This window comes from Crinia signifera, chromosome 11 (assembly GCF_055691185.1).
Source record: "Crinia signifera chromosome 11, ASM5569118v1, whole genome shotgun sequence".
Taxonomy (NCBI): Eukaryota; Metazoa; Chordata; class Amphibia; order Anura; family Myobatrachidae; genus Crinia; species Crinia signifera.
The window spans coordinates 109496707-109512536 of NC_139227.1; the positions used below are offsets into that span (position 1 = coordinate 109496707).

The window sequence follows — 15830 nt, forward strand, 5'->3', positions numbered from 1 at the left end:
GCTTTAACCGCAACCTGCACACAAAGATCATAAAACGGAATGAAAATAAGGCACTGCTGAGATTTGAACTCAGGATCTCCTGTTTACTAGACAGGCGCTTTAACCAACTAAGCCACAGTACCACATGAAAGCTACTGATTTACTTGAAAATTGCCTGCTTCTCTAAACTTCGTATAATGGTAACAAAATAAGCCAGAGTGAATAAATCTAAAGGTTTTAACCATCTAAGCCATAGCACCACATTTTAGATGCTGTGTTACTTGGAAATTACCGACTTCTTTAAACTTTGTATAATGATGACAAAGTAAGCCATAGTGAATGAATCTAAAGGTTTTGCACATCTTACTTTTCTATGCTTTAACCGCAACCTGCACACAAAGATCATAAAACGGAATGAAAATAAGGCACTGCTGAGATTTGAACTCAGGATCTCCTGTTTACTAGACATGCGCTTTAACCAACTAAGCCACAGCACCACATGAAAGCTACTGTGTTACTTGAAAATTGCCTGCTTCTCTAAACTTCGTATAATGGTAACAAAATAAGCCAGAGTGAATGAATCTAAAGGTTTTAACCATCTAAGCCATAGCACCACATTTTAGATGCTGTGTTACTTGGAAATTACCGACTTCTTTAAACTTTGTATAATGATGACAAAGTAAGCCAGAGTGAATGAATCTAAAGATTTTGCACATCTTACTTTTCTATGCTTTAACAGCAACCTGCACACAAAGATCAGAAAACGGAATGAAAATAAGGCACTGCTGAGATTTGAACTCAGGATCTCCTGTTTACTAGACAGGCGCTTTAACCAACTAAGCCACAGCACCACATGAAAGCTGCTGTGTTACTTGAAAATTGCCTGCTTCTCTAAACTTCGTATAATGGTAACAAAATAAGCCAGTGTGAATAAATCTAAAGGTTTTAACCATCTAAGCCACAGCACCACATTTTAGATGCTGTGTTACTTGGAAATTACCGACTTCTTTAAACTTTGTATAATGATGACAAAGTAAGCCATAGTGAATGAATCTAAAGGTTTTGCACGTCTTACTTTTCTATGCTTTAACCGCAACCTGCACACAAAGATCATAAAACAGAATGAAAATAAGGCACTGCTGAGATTTGAACTCAGGATCTCCTGTTTACTAGACAGGCGCTTTAACCAACTAAGCCACAGCACCACATGAAAGCTGCTGTGTTACTTGAAAATTGCCTGCTTCTCTAAATTTAGTGAATGAATCTAAAGGTTCTGCACATCTTATTTTCTATGCTTTAACAGCAAACTTAAAACAAAGATCCTAAAACAGAATGAAAATAAGGCACTGCTGAGATTTGAACTCAGGATCTCCTGTTTACTAGACAGGCGCTTTGACCAACTAAGCCACAGCACCACATGAAAGCTACTGTGTTACTTGAAAATTGCCTGCTTCTCTAAACTTCGTATAATGGTAACAAATTAAGCCAGAGTGAATAAATCTAAAGGTTTTAACCATCTAAGCCACAGCACCACATTTTAGATGCTGTGTTACTTGGAAATTACCGACTTCTTTATACTTTGTATACTGATGACAAAGTAAGCCAGAGTGAATGAATCTAAAGATTTTGCACATCTTACTTTTCTATGCTTTAACAGCAACCTGCACAAAAAGATCAGAAAACGGAATGAAAATAAGGCACTGCTGAGATTTGAACTCAGGATCTCCTGTTTACTAGACAGGCGCTTTGACCAACTAAGCCACAGCACCACATGAAAGCTACTGTGTTACTTGAAAATTGCCTGCTTCTCTAAACTTCGTATAATGGTTACAAATTAAGCCAGAGTGAATAAATCTAAAGGTTTTAACCATCTAAGCCACAGCACCACATTTTAGATGCTGTGTTACTTGGAAATTACCGACTTCTTTATACTTTGTATACTGATGACAAAGTAAGCCAGAGTGAATGAATCTAAAGATTTTGCACATCTTACTTTTCTATGCTTTAACAGCAACCTGCACAAAAAGATCAGAAAACGGAATGAAAATAAGGCACTGCTGAGATTTGAACTCAGGATCTCCTGTTTACTAGACAGGCGCTTTAACCAACTAAGCCACAGCACCACATGAAAGCTGCTGTGTTACTTGAAAATTGACTGCTTCTCTAAACTTCGTATAATGGTAACAAAATAAGCCAGAGTGAATAAATCTAAAGGTTTTAACCATCTAAGCCACAGCACCACATTTTAGATGCTGTGTTACTTGGAAATTACCGACTTCTTTAAACTTTGTATAATGATGACAAAGTAAGCCATAGTGAATGAATCTAAAGGTTTTGCACATCTTACTTTTCTATGCTTTAACCGCAACCTGCACACAAAGATCATAAAACAGAATGAAAATAAGGCACTGCTGAGATTTGAACTCAGGATCTCCTGTTTACTAGACAGGCGCTTTAACCAACTAAGCCACAGCACCACATGAAAGCTGCTGTGTTACTTGAAAATTGCCTGCTTCTCTAAACTTAGTGAATGAATCTAAAGGTTCTGCACATCTTATTTTCTATGCTTTAACAGCAAACTTCAAACAAAGATCCTAAAACAGAATGAAAATAAGGCACTTCTGAGATTTGAACTCAGGATCTCCTGTTTACTAGACAGGCGCTTTGACCAACTAAGCCACAGCACCACATGAAAGCTACTGTGTTACTTGAAAATTGCCTGCTTCTCTAAACTTCGTATAATGGTAACAAATTAAGCCAGAGTGAATAAATCTAAAGGTTTTAACCATCTAAGCCACAGCACCACATTTTAGATGCTGTGTTACTTGGAAATTACCGACTTCTTTAAACTTTGTATACTGATGACAAAGTAAGCCAGAGTGAATGAATCTAAAGATTTTGCACATCTTACTTTTCTATGCTTTAACAGCAACCTGCACACAAAGATCAGAAAACGGAATGAAAATAAGGCACTGCTGAGATTTGAACTCAGACTCTCCTGTTTTCTAGACAGACGCTTTAACCAACTAAGCCACAGCACCACATGAAAGCTGCTGTGTTACTTGAAAATTGACTGCTTCTCTAAACTTCGTATAATGGTAACAAAATAAGCCAGAGTGAATAAATCTAAAGGTTTTAACCATCTAAGCCACAGCACCACATTTTAGATGCTGTGTTACTTGGAAATTACCGACTTCTTTAAACTTTGTATAATGATGACAAATTAAGCCAGAGTGAATGAATCTAAAGGTTTTGCACATCTTACTTTTCTATGCTTTAACAGCAACCTGCACACAAAGATCAGAAAACGGAATGAAAATAAGGCACTGCTGAGATTTGAACTCAGGATCTCCTGTTTACTAGACAGGCGCTTTGACCAACTAAGCCACAGCACCACATGAAAGCTGCTGTGTTATTTTAAAATTGCCTGCTTCTCTAAACTTCGTATAATGGTAACAAAATAAGCCAGTGTGAATAAATCTAAAGGTTTTAACCATCTAAGCCACAGCACCACATTTTAGATGCTGTGTTACTTGGAAATTACCGACTTCTTTAAACTTTGTATAATGATGACAAAGTAAGCCAGAGTGAATGAATCTAAAAGTTTTGCACATCTTACTTTTCTATGCTTTAACCGCAACCTGCACACAAAGATCATAAAACAGAATGAAAATAAGGCACTGCTGAGATTTGAACTTAGGATCTCCTGTTTACTAGACAGGCGCTTTAACCAACTAAGCCACAGCACCACATGAAAGCTGCTGTGTTACTTGAAAATTGCCTGCTTCTCTAAATTTAGTGAATGAATCTAAAGGTTCTGCACATCTTATTTTCTATGCTTTAACAGCAAACTTAAAACAAAGATCCTAAAACAGAATGAAAATAAGGCACTGCTGAGATTTGAACTCAGGATCTCCTGTTTACTAGACAGGCGCTTTGACCAACTAAGCCACAGCACCACATGAAAGCTACTGTGTTACTTGAATATTGCCTGCTTCTCTAAACTTCGTATAATGGTAACAAATTAAGCCAGAGTGAATAAATCTAAAGGTTTTAACCATCTAAGCCACAGCACCACATTTTAGATGCTGTGTTACTTGGAAATTACCGACTTCTTTATACTTTGTATACTGATGACAAAGTAAGCCAGAGTGAATGAATCTAAAGATTTTGCACATCTTACTTTTCTATGCTTTAACAGCAACCTGCACAAAAAGATCAGAAAACGGAATGAAAATAAGGCACTGCTGAGATTTGAACTCAGACTCTCCTGTTTTCTAGACAGACGCTTTAACCAACTAAGCCACAGCACCACATGAAAGCTGCTGTGTTACTTGAAAATTGACTGCTTCTCTAAACTTCGTATAATGGTAACAAAATAAGCCAGAGTGAATAAATCTAAAGGTTTTAACCATCTAAGCCACAGCACCACATTTTAGATGCTGTGTTACTTGGAAATTACCGACTTCTTTAAACTTTGTATAATGATGACAAAGTAAGCCAGAGTGAATGAATCTAAAGGTTTTGCACATCTTACTTTTCTATGCTTTAACAGCAACCTGCACACAAAGATCAGAAAACGGAATGAAAATAAGGCACTGCTGAGATTTGAACTCAGGATCTCCTGTTTACTAGACAGGCGCTTTGACCAACTAAGCCACAGCACCACATGAAAGCCACTGTGTTATTTCAAAATTGCCTGCTTCTCTAAACTTCGTATAATGGTAACAAAATAAGCCAGTGTGAATAAATCTAAAGGTTTTAACCATCTAAGCCACAGCACCACATTTTAGATGCTGTGTTACTTGGAAATTACCGACTTCTTTAAACTTTGTATAATGATGACAAAGTAAGCCAGAGTGAATGAATCTAAAAGTTTTGCACATCTTACTTTTCTATGCTTTAACCGCAACCTGCACACAAAGATCATAAAACAGAATGAAAATAAGGCACTGCTGAGATTTGAACTCAGGATCTCCTGTTTACTAGACAGGCGCTTTAACCAACTAAGCCACAGCACCACATGAAAGCTGCTGTGTTACTTGAAAATTGCCTGCTTCTCTAAATTTAGTGAATGAATCTAAAGGTTCTGCACATCTTATTTTCTATGCTTTAACAGCAAACTTAAAACAAAGATCCTAAAACAGAATGAAAATAAGGCACTGCTGAGATTTGAACTCAGGATCTCCTGTTTACTAGACAGGCGCTTTGACCAACTAAGCCACAGCACCACATGAAAGCTACTGTGTTACTTGAAAATTGCCTGCTTCTCTAAACTTCGTATAATGGTAACAAATTAAGCCAGAGTGAATAAATCTAAAGGTTTTAACCATCTAAGCCACAGCACCACATTTTAGATGCTGTGTTACTTGGAAATTACCGACTTCTTTATACTTTGTATACTGATGACAAAGTAAGCCAGAGTGAATGAATCTAAAGATTTTGCACATCTTACTTTTCTATGCTTTAACAGCAACCTGCACAAAAAGATCAGAAAACGGAATGAAAATAAGGCACTGCTGAGATTTGAACTCAGGATCTCCTGTTTACTAGACAGGCACTTTAACCAACTAAGCCACAGCACCACATGAAAGCTGCTGTGTTACTTGAAAATTGACTGCTTCTCTAAACTTCGTATAATGGTAACAAAATAAGCCAGAGTGAATAAATCTAAAGGTTTTAACCATCTAAGCCACAGCACCACATTTTAGATGCTGTGTTACTTGGAAATTACCGACTTCTTTAAACTTTGTATAATGATGACAAAGTAAGCCATAGTGAATGAATCTAAAGGTTTTGCACATCTTACTTTTCTATGCTTTAACCGCAACCTGCACACAAAGATCATAAAACAGAATGAAAATAAGGCACTGCTGAGATTTGAACTCAGGATCTCCTGTTTACTAGACAGGCGCTTTAACCAACTAAGCCACAGCACCACATGAAAGCTGCTGTGTTACTTGAAAATTGCCTGCTTCTCTAAACTTAATGAATGAATCTAAAGGTTCTGCACATCTTATTTTCTATGCTTTACCAGCAAACTTCAAACAAAGATCCTAAAACAGAATGAAAATAAGGCACTTCTGAGATTTGAACTCAGGATCTCCTGTTTACTAGACAGGCGCTTTGACCAACTAAGCCACAGCACCACATGAAAGCTACTGTGTTACTTGAAAATTGCCTGCTTCTCTAAACTTCGTATAATGGTAACAAATTAAGCCAGAGTGAATAAATCTAAAGGTTTTAACCATCTAAGCCACAGCACCACATTTTAGATGCTGTGTTACTTGGAAATTACCGACTTCTTTAAACTTTGTATACTGATGACAAAGTAAGCCAGAGTGAATGAATCTAAAGGTTTTGCACATCTTACTTTTCTATGCTTTAACTGCAACCTGCACACAAAGATCATAAAACAGAATGAAAATAAGGCACTGCTTAGATTTGAACTCAGGATCTCCTGTTTACTAGACAGGCGCTTTAACCAACTAAGCCACAGCACCACATGAAAGCTGCTGTGTTACTTGAAAATTGCCTGCTTCTCTAAACTTCGTATAATGGTAACAAAATAAGCCAGTGTGAATAAATCTAAAGGTTTTAACCATCTAAGCCACAGCACCACATTTTAGATGCTGTGTTACTTGGAAATTACCGACTTCTTTAAACTTTGTATAATGATGACAAAGTAAGCCATAGTGAATGAATCTAAAGGTTCTGCACATCTTATTTTCTATGCTATAACAGCAAACTTCAAACAAAGATCCTAAAACAGAATGAAAATAAGGCACTGCTGAGATTTGAACTCAGGATCTCCTGTTTACGAGACAGGCGCTTTGACCAACTAAGCCACAGCACCACATGAAATCTACTGTGTTACTTGAAAATTGCCTGCTTCTCTAAACTTCGTATAATGGTAACAAATTAAGCCAGAGTGAATAAATCTAAAGGTTTTAACCATCTAAGCCACAGCACCACATTTTAGATGCTGTGTTACTTGGAAATTACCGACTTCTTTAAACTTTGTATACTGATGACAAAGTAAGCCAGAGTGAATGAATCTAAAGATTTTGCACATCTTACTTTTCTATGCTTTAACAGCAACCTGCACACAAAGATCAGAAAACGGAATGAAAATAAGGCACTGCTGAGATTTGAACTCAGGATCTCCTGTTTACTAGACAGGCGCTTTGACCAACTAAGCCACAGCACCACATGAAAGCTACTGTGTTACTTGAAAATTGCCTGCTTCTCTAAACTTCGTATAATGGTAACAAATTAAGCCAGAGTGAATAAATCTAAAGGTTTTACCATCTAAGCCACAGCACCACATTTTAGATGCTGTGTTACTTGGAAATTACCGACTTCTTTAAACTCTGTATAATGATGACAAAGTAAGCCAGAGTGAATGAATCTAAAGATTTTGCACATCTTACTTTTCTATGCTTTAACAGAAACCTGCACACAAAGATCAGAAAACGGAATGAAAATAAGGCACTGCTGAGATTTGAACTCAGGATCTCCTGTTTACTAGACAGGCGCTTTAACCAACTAAGCCACAGCACCACATAAAAGCTGCTGTGTTACTTGAAAATTGACTGCTTCTCTAAACTGCGTATAATGGTAACAAAATAAGCCAGAGTGAATAAATCTAAAGGTTTTAACCATCTAAGCCACAGCTCCACATTTTAGATGCTGTGTTACTTGGAAATTACCGACTTCTTTAAACTTTGTATAATGATGACAAAGTAAGCCAGAGTGAATGAATCTAAAGGTTTTGCACATCTTACTTTTCTATGCTTTAACAGCAACCTGCACACAAAGATCAGAAAACGGAATGAAAATAAGACACTGCTGAGATTTGAACTCAGGATCTCCTGTTCAACTAAGCCAGAGCACCACATGAAAGCTGCTGTGTTACTTCAAAATTGCCTGCTTCTCTAAACTTCGTATAATGGTAACAAAATAAGCCAGTGTGAATAAATCTAAAGGTTTTAACCATCTAAGCCACAGCACCACATTTTAGATGCTGTGTTACTTGGAAATTACCGACTTCTTTAAACTTTGTATAATGATGACAAAGTAAGCGATAGTGAATGAATCTAAAGGTTTTGCACATCTTACTTTTCTATGCTTTAACCGCAACCTGCACACAAAGAGCATAAAACAGAATGAAAATAAGGCACTGCTGAGATTTCAACTCAGGATCTCCTGTTTACTAGACAGGCGCTTTAACCAACTAAGCCACAACACCACATGAAAGCTGCTGTGTTACTTGAAAATTGCCTGCTTCTCTAAACTTCGTATAATGGTAACAAATTAAGCCAGAGTGAATAAATCTAAAGGTTTTAACCATCTAAGCCACAGCACCACATTTTAGATGCTGTGTTACTTGGAAATTACCGACTTCTATAAACTTTGTATAATGATGACAAAAAAAGCCATAGTGAATGAATCTAAAGGTTCTGCACATCTTATTTTCTATGCTTTAACAGCAAACTTCAAACAAAGATCCTAAAACAGAATGAAAATAAGGCACTGCTGAGATTTAAACTCAGGATCTCCTGTTTACTAGACAGGCGCTTTGACCAACTAAGCCACAGCACCACATGAAAGCTACTGTGTTACTTGAAAATTGCCTGCTTCTCTAAACTTTGTATAATGGTAACAAATTAAGCCAGAGTGAATAAATCTAAAGGTTTTAACCATCTAAGCCACAGCACCACATTTTAGATGCTGTGTTACTTGGAAATTACCGACTTCTTTAAACTTTGTATACTGATGACAAAGTAAGCCAGAGTGAATGAATCTAAAGATTTTGCACATCTTACTTTTCTATGCTTTAACAGCAACCTGCACACAAAGATCAGAAAACGGAATGAAAATAAGGCACTGCTGAGATTTGAACTCAGGATCTCCTGTTTACTAGACAGGCGCTTTGACCAACTAAGCCACAGCACCACATGAAAGCTACTGTGTTACTTGAAAATTGCCTGCTTCTCTAAACTTCGTATAATGGTAACAAATTAAGCCAGAGTGAATAAATCTAAAGGTTTTACCATCTAAGCCACAGCACCACATTTTAGATGCTGTGTTACTTGGAAATTACCGACTTCTTTAAACTCTGTATAATGATGACAAAGTAAGCCAGAGTGAATGAATCTAAAGATTTTGCAAATCTTAATTTTCTATGCTTTAACAGAAACCTGCACACAAAGATCAGAAAACGGAATGAAAATAAGGCACTGCTGAGATTTGAACTCAGGACCTCCTGTTTACTAGCCAGGCGCTTTAACCAACTAAGCCACAGCACCACATAAAAGCTGCTGTGTTACTTGAAAATTGACTGCTTCTCTAAACTTCGTATAATGGTAACAAAATAAGCCAGAGTGAATAAATCTAAAGGTTTTAACCATCTAAGCCACAGCTCCACATTTTAGATGCTGTGTTACTTGGAAATTACCGACTTCTTTAAACTTTGTATAATGATGACAAAGTAAGCCAGAGTGAATGAATCTAAAGGTTTTGCACATCTTACTTTTCTATGCTTTAACAGCAACCTGCACACAAAGATCAGAAAACGGAATGAAAATAAGACACTGCTGAGATTTGAACTCAGGATCTTCTGTTCAACTAAGCCACAGCACCACATGAAAGCTGCTGTGTTACTTCAAAATTGCCTGCTTCTCTAAACTTCGTATAATGGTAACAAAATAAGCCAGTGTGAATAAATCTAAAGGTTTTAACCATCTAAGCCACAGCACCACATTTTAGATGCTGTGTTACTTGGAAATTACCGACTTCTTTAAACTTTGTATAATGATGACAAAGTAAGCCATAGTGAATGAATCTAAAGGTTTTGCACATCTTACTTTTCTATGCTTTAACAGCAACCTGCACACAAAGATCAGAAAACGGAATGAAAATAAGACACTGCTGAGATTTGAACTCAGGATCTCCTGTTCAACTAAGCCACAGCACCACATGAAAGCTGCTGTGTTACTTCAAAATTGCCTGCTTCTCTAAACTTCGTATAATGGTAACAAAATAAGCCAGTGTGAATAAATCTAAAGGTTTTAACCATCTAAGCCACAGCACCACATTTTAGATGCTGTGTTACTTGGAAATTACCGACTTCTTTAAACTTTGTATAATGATGACAAAGTAAGCCATAGTGAATGAATCTAAAGGTTTTGCACATCTTACTTTTCTATGCTTTAACCGCAACCTGCACACAAAGATCATAAAACGGAATGAAAATAAGGCACTGCTGAGATTTTAACTCAGGATCTCCTGTTTACTAGACAGGCGCTTTAACCAACTAAGCCACAGCACCACATGAAAGCTGCTGTGTGACTTGAAAATTGCCTGCTTCTCTAAACTTCGTATAATGGTAACAAAATAAGCCAGTGTGAATAAATCTATAGGTTTTAACCATCTAAGCCACAGCACCACATTTTAGATGCTGTGTTACTTGGAAATTACCGACTTCTTGAAACTTTGTATAATGATGACAAAAAAAGCCATAGTGAATGAATCTAAAGGTTCTGCACATCTTATTTTCTATGCTTTAACAGCAAACTTCAAACAAAGATCCTAAAACAGAATGAAAATAAGGCACTGCTGATATTTGAACTCAGGATCTCCTGTTTACTAGACAGGCGCTTTAACCAACTAAGCCACAGCACCACATGAAAGCTGCTGTGTTACTTGAAAATTGACTGCTTCTCTAAACTTCGTATAATGGTAACAAAATAAGCCAGAGTGAATAAATCTAAAGGTTTTAACCATCTAAGCCACAGCACCACATTTTAGATGCTGTGTTACTTGGAAATTACCGACTTCTTTAAACTTTGTATACTGATGACAAAGTAAGCCAGAGTGAATGAATCTAAAGATTTAGCACATCTTACTTTTCTATGCTTTAACAGCAACCTGCACACAAAGATCAGAAAACGGAATGAAAATAAGGCACTGCTGAGATTTAAACTCAGGATCTCCTGTTTACTAGACAGGCGCTTTGACCAACTAAGCCACAGCACCACATGAAAGCTACTGTGTTACTTGAAAATTGCCTGCTTCTCTAAACTTCGTATAATGGTAACAAATTAAGCCAGAGTGAATAAATCTAAAGGTTTTAACCATCTAAGCCACAGCACCACATTTTAGATGCTGTGTTACTTGGAAATTACCGACTTCTTTAAACTTTGTATACTGATGACAAAGTAAGCCAGAGTGAATGAATCTAAAGATTTTGCACATCTTACTTTTCTATGCTTTAACAGCAACCTGCACACAAAGATCAGAAAACGGAATGAAAATAAGGCACTGCTGAGATTTGAACTCAGGATCTCCTGTTTACTAGACAGGCGCTTTGACCAACTAAGCCACAGCACCACATGAAAGCTACTGTGTTACTTGAAAATTGCCTGCTTCTCTAAACTTCGTATAATGGTAACAAATTAAGCCAGAGTGAATAAATCTAAAGGTTTTACCATCTAAGCCACAGCACCACATTTTAGATGCTGTGTTACTTGGAAATTACCGATTTCTTTAAACTCTGTATAATGATGACAAAGTAAGCCAGAGTGAATGAATCTAAAGATTTTGCACATCTTACTTTTCTATGCTTTAACAGAAACCTGCACACAAAGATCAGAAAACGGAATGAAAATAAGGCACTGCTGAGATTTGAACTCAGGATCTCCTGTTTACTAGACAGGCGCTTTAACCAACTAAGCCACAGCACCACATAAAAGCTGCTGTGTTACTTGAAAATTGACTGCTTCTCTAAACTTCGTATAATGGTAACAAAATAAGCCAGAGTGAATAAATCTAAAGGTTTTAACCATCTAAGCCACAGCTCCACATTTTAGATGCTGTGTTACTTGGAAATTACCGACTTCTTTAAACTTTGTATAATGATGACAAAGTAAGCCAGAGTGAATGAATCTAAAGGTTTTGCACATCTTACTTTTCTATGCTTTAACAGCAACCTGCACACAAAGATCAGAAAACGGAATGAAAATAAGACACTGCTGAGATTTGAACTCAGGATCTCCTTTTCAACTAAGCCACAGCACCACATGAAAGCTGCTGTGTTACTTCAAAATTGCCTGCTTCTCTAAACTTCGTATAATGGTAACAAAATAAGCCAGTGTGAATACATCTAAAGGTTTTAACCATCTAAGCCACAGCACCACATTTTAGATGCTGTGTTACTTGGAAATTACCGACTTCTTTAAACTTTGTATAATGATGACAAAGTAAGCCATAGTGAATGAATCTAAAGGTTTTGCACATCTTACTTTTCTATGCTTTAACCGCAACCTGCACACAAAGATCATAAAACGGAATGAAAATAAGGCACTGCTGAGATTTTAACTCAGGATCTCCTGTTTACTAGACAGGCGCTTTAACCAACTAAGCCACAGCACCACATGAAAGCTGCTGTGTGACTTGAAAATTGCCTGCTTCTCTAAACTTCGTATAATGGTAACAAAATAAGCCAGTGTGAATAAATCTAAAGGTTTTAACCATCTAAGCCACAGCACCACATTTTAGATGCTGTGTTACTTGGAAATTACCGACTTCTATAAACTTTGTATAATGATGACAAAAAAAGCCATAGTGAATGAATCTAAAGGTTCTGCACATCTTATTTTCTATGCTTTAACAGCAAACTTCAAACAAAGATCCTAAAACAGAATGAAAATAAGGCACTGCTGAGATTTAAACTCAGGATCTCCTGTTTACTAGACAGGCGCTTTGACCAACTAAGCCACAGCTCCACATGAAAGCTACTGTGTTACTTGAAAATTGCCTGCTTCTCTAAACTTCGTATAATGGTAACAAATTAAGCCAGAGTGAATAAATCTAAAGGTTTTAACCATCTAAGCCACAGCACCACATTTTAGATGCTGTGTTACTTGGAAATTACCGACTTCTTTAAACTTTGTATACTGATGACAAAGTAAGCCAGAGTGAATGAATCTAAAGATTTTGCACATCTTACTTTTCTATGCTTTAACAGCAACCTGCACACAAAGATCAGAAAACGGAATGAAAATAAGGCACTGCTGAGATTTGAACTCAGGATCTCCTGTTTACTAGACAGGCGCTTTGACCAACTAAGCCACAGCACCACATGAAAGCTACTGTGTTACTTGAAAATTGCCTGCTTCTCTAAACTTCGTATAATGGTAACAAATTAAGCCAGAGTGAATAAATCTAAAGGTTTTACCATCTAAGCCACAGCACCACATTTTAGATGCTGTGTTACTTGGAAATTACCGACTTCTTTAAACTCTGTATAATGATGACAAAGTAAGCCAGAGTGAATGAATCTAAAGATTTTGCACATCTTAATTTTCTATGCTTTAACAGAAACCTGCACACAAAGATCAGAAAACGGAATGAAAATAAGGCACTGCTGAGATTTGAACTCAGGACCTACTGTTTACTAGCCAGGCGCTTTAACCAACTAAGCCACAGCACCACATAAAAGCTGCTGTGTTACTTGAAAATTGACTGCTTCTCTAAACTTCGTATAATGGTAACAAAATAAGCCAGAGTGAATAAATCTAAAGGTTTTAACCATCTAAGCCACAGCTCCACATTTTAGATGCTGTGTTACTTGGAAATTACCGACTTCTTTAAACTTTGTATAATGATGACAAAGTAAGCCAGAGTGAATGAATCTAAAGGTTTTGCACATCTTACTTTTCTATGCTTTAACAGCAACCTGCACACAAAGATCAGAAAACGGAATGAAAATAAGACACTGCTGAGATTTGAACTCAGGATCTCCTGTTCAACTAAGCCACAGCATCACATGAAAGCTGCTGTGTTACTTCAAAATTGCCTGCTTCTCTAAACTTCGTATAATGGTAACAAAATAAGCCAGTGTGAATAAATCTAAAGGTTTTAACCATCTAAGCCACAGCACCACATTTTAGATGCTGTGTTACTTGGAAATTACCGACTTCTTTAAACTTTGTATAATGATGACAAAGTAAGCCATAGTGAATGAATCTAAAGGTTTTGCACATCTTACTTTTCTATGCTTTAACCGCAACCTGCACACAAAGATCATAAAACGGAATGAAAATAAGGCACTGCTGAGATTTTAACTCAGGATCTCCTGTTTACTAGACAGGCGCTTTAACCAACTAAGCCACAGCACCACATGAAAGCTGCTGTGTGACTTGAAAATTGCCTGCTTCTCTAAACTTCGTATAATGGTAACAAAATAAGCCAGTGTGAATAAATCTAAAGGTTTTAACCATCTAAGCCACAGCACCACACTTTAGATGCTGTGTTACTTGGAAATTACCGACTTCTATAAACTTTGTATAATGATGACAAAAAAAGCCATAGTGAATGAATCTAAAGGTTCTGCACATCTTATTTTCTATGCTTTAACAGCAAACTTCAAACAAAGATCCTAAAACAGAATGAAAATAAGGCACTGCTGAGATTTAAACTCAGGATCTCCTGTTTACTAGACAGGCGCTTTGACCAACTAAGCCACAGCACCACATGAAAGCTACTGTGTTACTTGAAAATTGCCTGCTTCTCTAAACTTCGTATAATGGTAACAAATTAAGCCAGAGTGAATAAATCTAAAGGTTTTAACCATCTAAGCCACAGCACCACATTTTAGATGCTGTGTTACTTGGAAATTACCGACTTCTTTAAACTTTGTATACTGATGACAAAGTAAGCAAGAGTGAATGAATCTAAAGATTTTGCACATCTTACTTTTCTATGCTTTAACAGCAACCTGCACACAAAGATCAGAAAACGGAATGAAAATAAGGCACTGCTGAGATTTGAACTCAGGATCTCCTGTTTACTAGACAGGCGCTTTGACCAACTAAGCCACAGCACCACATGAAAGCTACTGTGTTACTTGAAAATTGCCTGCTTCTCTAAACTTCGTATAATGGTAACAAATTAAGCCAGAGTGAATAAATCTAAAGGTTTTACCATCTAAGCCACAGCACCACATTTTAGATGCTGTGTTACTTGGAAATTACCGACTTCTTTAAACTCTGTATAATGATGACAAAGTAAGCCAGAGTGAATGAATCTAAAGATTTTGCACATCTTACTTTTCTATGCTTTAACAGAAACCTGCACACAAAGATCAGAAAACGGAATGAAAATAAGGCACTGCTGAGATTTGAACTCAGGATCTCCTGTTTACTAGACAGGCGCTTTAACCAACTAAGCCACAGCACCACATAAAAGCTGCTGTGTTACTTGAAAATTGACTGCTTCTCTAAACTTCGTATAATGGTAACAAAATAAGCCAGAGTGAATAAATCTAAAGGTTTTAACCATCTAAGCCACAGCTCCACATTTTAGATGCTGTGTTACTTGGAAATTACCGACTTCTTTAAACTTTGTATAATGATGACAAAGTAAGCCAGAGTGAATGAATCTAAAGGTTTTGCACATCTTACTTTTCTATGCTTTAACAGCAACCTGCACACAAAGATCAGAAAACGGAATGAAAATAAGACACTGCTGAGATTTGAACTCAGGATCTCCTTTTCAACTAAGCCACAGCACCACATGAAAGCTGCTGTGTTACTTCAAAATTGCCTGCTTCTCTAAACTTCGTATAATGGTAACAAAATAAGCCAGTGTGAATACATCTAAAGGTTTTAACCATCTAAGCCACAGCACCACATTTTAGATGCTGTGTTACTTGGAAATTACCGACTTCTTTAAACTTTGTATAATGATGACAAAGTAAGCCATAGTGAATGAATCTAAAGGTTTTGCACATCTTACTTTTCTATGCTTTAACCGCAACCTGCACACAAAGATCATAAAACGGAATG

The 15830-nt window shown here is 36.9% G+C and overlaps 27 non-coding genes across 27 annotated transcripts; all 27 read right to left on the minus strand.

The window, feature by feature from the left end:
• Positions 1–48: 48 nt before the first annotated feature.
• Positions 49–122, minus strand: TRNAT-AGU (transfer RNA threonine (anticodon AGU)). The gene has a single exon. It is a non-coding gene; the product is annotated as a tRNA-Thr (tRNA).
• A 634-nt stretch (positions 123–756) lies between these two features.
• On the minus strand, positions 757–830 carry TRNAT-AGU (transfer RNA threonine (anticodon AGU)). Its single transcript has one exon. It is a non-coding gene; the product is annotated as a tRNA-Thr (tRNA).
• A 280-nt stretch (positions 831–1110) lies between these two features.
• Positions 1111–1184, minus strand: TRNAT-AGU (transfer RNA threonine (anticodon AGU)). Its single transcript has one exon. It is a non-coding gene; the product is annotated as a tRNA-Thr (tRNA).
• Positions 1185–1320: 136 nt separating this feature from the next.
• TRNAT-AGU (transfer RNA threonine (anticodon AGU)) lies at positions 1321–1394 on the minus strand. The gene has a single exon. It is a non-coding gene; the product is annotated as a tRNA-Thr (tRNA).
• Positions 1395–1674: 280 nt separating this feature from the next.
• TRNAT-AGU (transfer RNA threonine (anticodon AGU)) lies at positions 1675–1748 on the minus strand. Its single transcript has one exon. It is a non-coding gene; the product is annotated as a tRNA-Thr (tRNA).
• Positions 1749–2028: 280 nt separating this feature from the next.
• On the minus strand, positions 2029–2102 carry TRNAT-AGU (transfer RNA threonine (anticodon AGU)). Its single transcript has one exon. It is a non-coding gene; the product is annotated as a tRNA-Thr (tRNA).
• Positions 2103–2382: 280 nt separating this feature from the next.
• On the minus strand, positions 2383–2456 carry TRNAT-AGU (transfer RNA threonine (anticodon AGU)). Its single transcript has one exon. It is a non-coding gene; the product is annotated as a tRNA-Thr (tRNA).
• Positions 2457–3300: 844 nt separating this feature from the next.
• TRNAT-AGU (transfer RNA threonine (anticodon AGU)) lies at positions 3301–3374 on the minus strand. The gene has a single exon. It is a non-coding gene; the product is annotated as a tRNA-Thr (tRNA).
• Positions 3375–3864: 490 nt separating this feature from the next.
• On the minus strand, positions 3865–3938 carry TRNAT-AGU (transfer RNA threonine (anticodon AGU)). The gene has a single exon. It is a non-coding gene; the product is annotated as a tRNA-Thr (tRNA).
• A 634-nt stretch (positions 3939–4572) lies between these two features.
• Positions 4573–4646, minus strand: TRNAT-AGU (transfer RNA threonine (anticodon AGU)). Its single transcript has one exon. It is a non-coding gene; the product is annotated as a tRNA-Thr (tRNA).
• Positions 4647–4926: 280 nt separating this feature from the next.
• TRNAT-AGU (transfer RNA threonine (anticodon AGU)) lies at positions 4927–5000 on the minus strand. Its single transcript has one exon. It is a non-coding gene; the product is annotated as a tRNA-Thr (tRNA).
• A 136-nt stretch (positions 5001–5136) lies between these two features.
• Positions 5137–5210, minus strand: TRNAT-AGU (transfer RNA threonine (anticodon AGU)). Its single transcript has one exon. It is a non-coding gene; the product is annotated as a tRNA-Thr (tRNA).
• Positions 5211–5490: 280 nt separating this feature from the next.
• On the minus strand, positions 5491–5564 carry TRNAT-AGU (transfer RNA threonine (anticodon AGU)). The gene has a single exon. It is a non-coding gene; the product is annotated as a tRNA-Thr (tRNA).
• Positions 5565–5844: 280 nt separating this feature from the next.
• On the minus strand, positions 5845–5918 carry TRNAT-AGU (transfer RNA threonine (anticodon AGU)). Its single transcript has one exon. It is a non-coding gene; the product is annotated as a tRNA-Thr (tRNA).
• An 843-nt stretch (positions 5919–6761) lies between these two features.
• Positions 6762–6835, minus strand: TRNAT-CGU (transfer RNA threonine (anticodon CGU)). Its single transcript has one exon. It is a non-coding gene; the product is annotated as a tRNA-Thr (tRNA).
• A 280-nt stretch (positions 6836–7115) lies between these two features.
• Positions 7116–7189, minus strand: TRNAT-AGU (transfer RNA threonine (anticodon AGU)). The gene has a single exon. It is a non-coding gene; the product is annotated as a tRNA-Thr (tRNA).
• A 279-nt stretch (positions 7190–7468) lies between these two features.
• TRNAT-AGU (transfer RNA threonine (anticodon AGU)) lies at positions 7469–7542 on the minus strand. Its single transcript has one exon. It is a non-coding gene; the product is annotated as a tRNA-Thr (tRNA).
• A 967-nt stretch (positions 7543–8509) lies between these two features.
• TRNAT-AGU (transfer RNA threonine (anticodon AGU)) lies at positions 8510–8583 on the minus strand. Its single transcript has one exon. It is a non-coding gene; the product is annotated as a tRNA-Thr (tRNA).
• A 280-nt stretch (positions 8584–8863) lies between these two features.
• On the minus strand, positions 8864–8937 carry TRNAT-AGU (transfer RNA threonine (anticodon AGU)). The gene has a single exon. It is a non-coding gene; the product is annotated as a tRNA-Thr (tRNA).
• Positions 8938–9216: 279 nt separating this feature from the next.
• TRNAT-AGU (transfer RNA threonine (anticodon AGU)) lies at positions 9217–9290 on the minus strand. The gene has a single exon. It is a non-coding gene; the product is annotated as a tRNA-Thr (tRNA).
• A 1655-nt stretch (positions 9291–10945) lies between these two features.
• On the minus strand, positions 10946–11019 carry TRNAT-AGU (transfer RNA threonine (anticodon AGU)). Its single transcript has one exon. It is a non-coding gene; the product is annotated as a tRNA-Thr (tRNA).
• Positions 11020–11299: 280 nt separating this feature from the next.
• On the minus strand, positions 11300–11373 carry TRNAT-AGU (transfer RNA threonine (anticodon AGU)). Its single transcript has one exon. It is a non-coding gene; the product is annotated as a tRNA-Thr (tRNA).
• A 279-nt stretch (positions 11374–11652) lies between these two features.
• Positions 11653–11726, minus strand: TRNAT-AGU (transfer RNA threonine (anticodon AGU)). Its single transcript has one exon. It is a non-coding gene; the product is annotated as a tRNA-Thr (tRNA).
• A 1321-nt stretch (positions 11727–13047) lies between these two features.
• Positions 13048–13121, minus strand: TRNAT-AGU (transfer RNA threonine (anticodon AGU)). The gene has a single exon. It is a non-coding gene; the product is annotated as a tRNA-Thr (tRNA).
• Positions 13122–14441: 1320 nt separating this feature from the next.
• On the minus strand, positions 14442–14515 carry TRNAT-AGU (transfer RNA threonine (anticodon AGU)). Its single transcript has one exon. It is a non-coding gene; the product is annotated as a tRNA-Thr (tRNA).
• Positions 14516–14795: 280 nt separating this feature from the next.
• Positions 14796–14869, minus strand: TRNAT-AGU (transfer RNA threonine (anticodon AGU)). Its single transcript has one exon. It is a non-coding gene; the product is annotated as a tRNA-Thr (tRNA).
• Positions 14870–15148: 279 nt separating this feature from the next.
• Positions 15149–15222, minus strand: TRNAT-AGU (transfer RNA threonine (anticodon AGU)). The gene has a single exon. It is a non-coding gene; the product is annotated as a tRNA-Thr (tRNA).
• Positions 15223–15830: the final 608 nt, after the last annotated feature.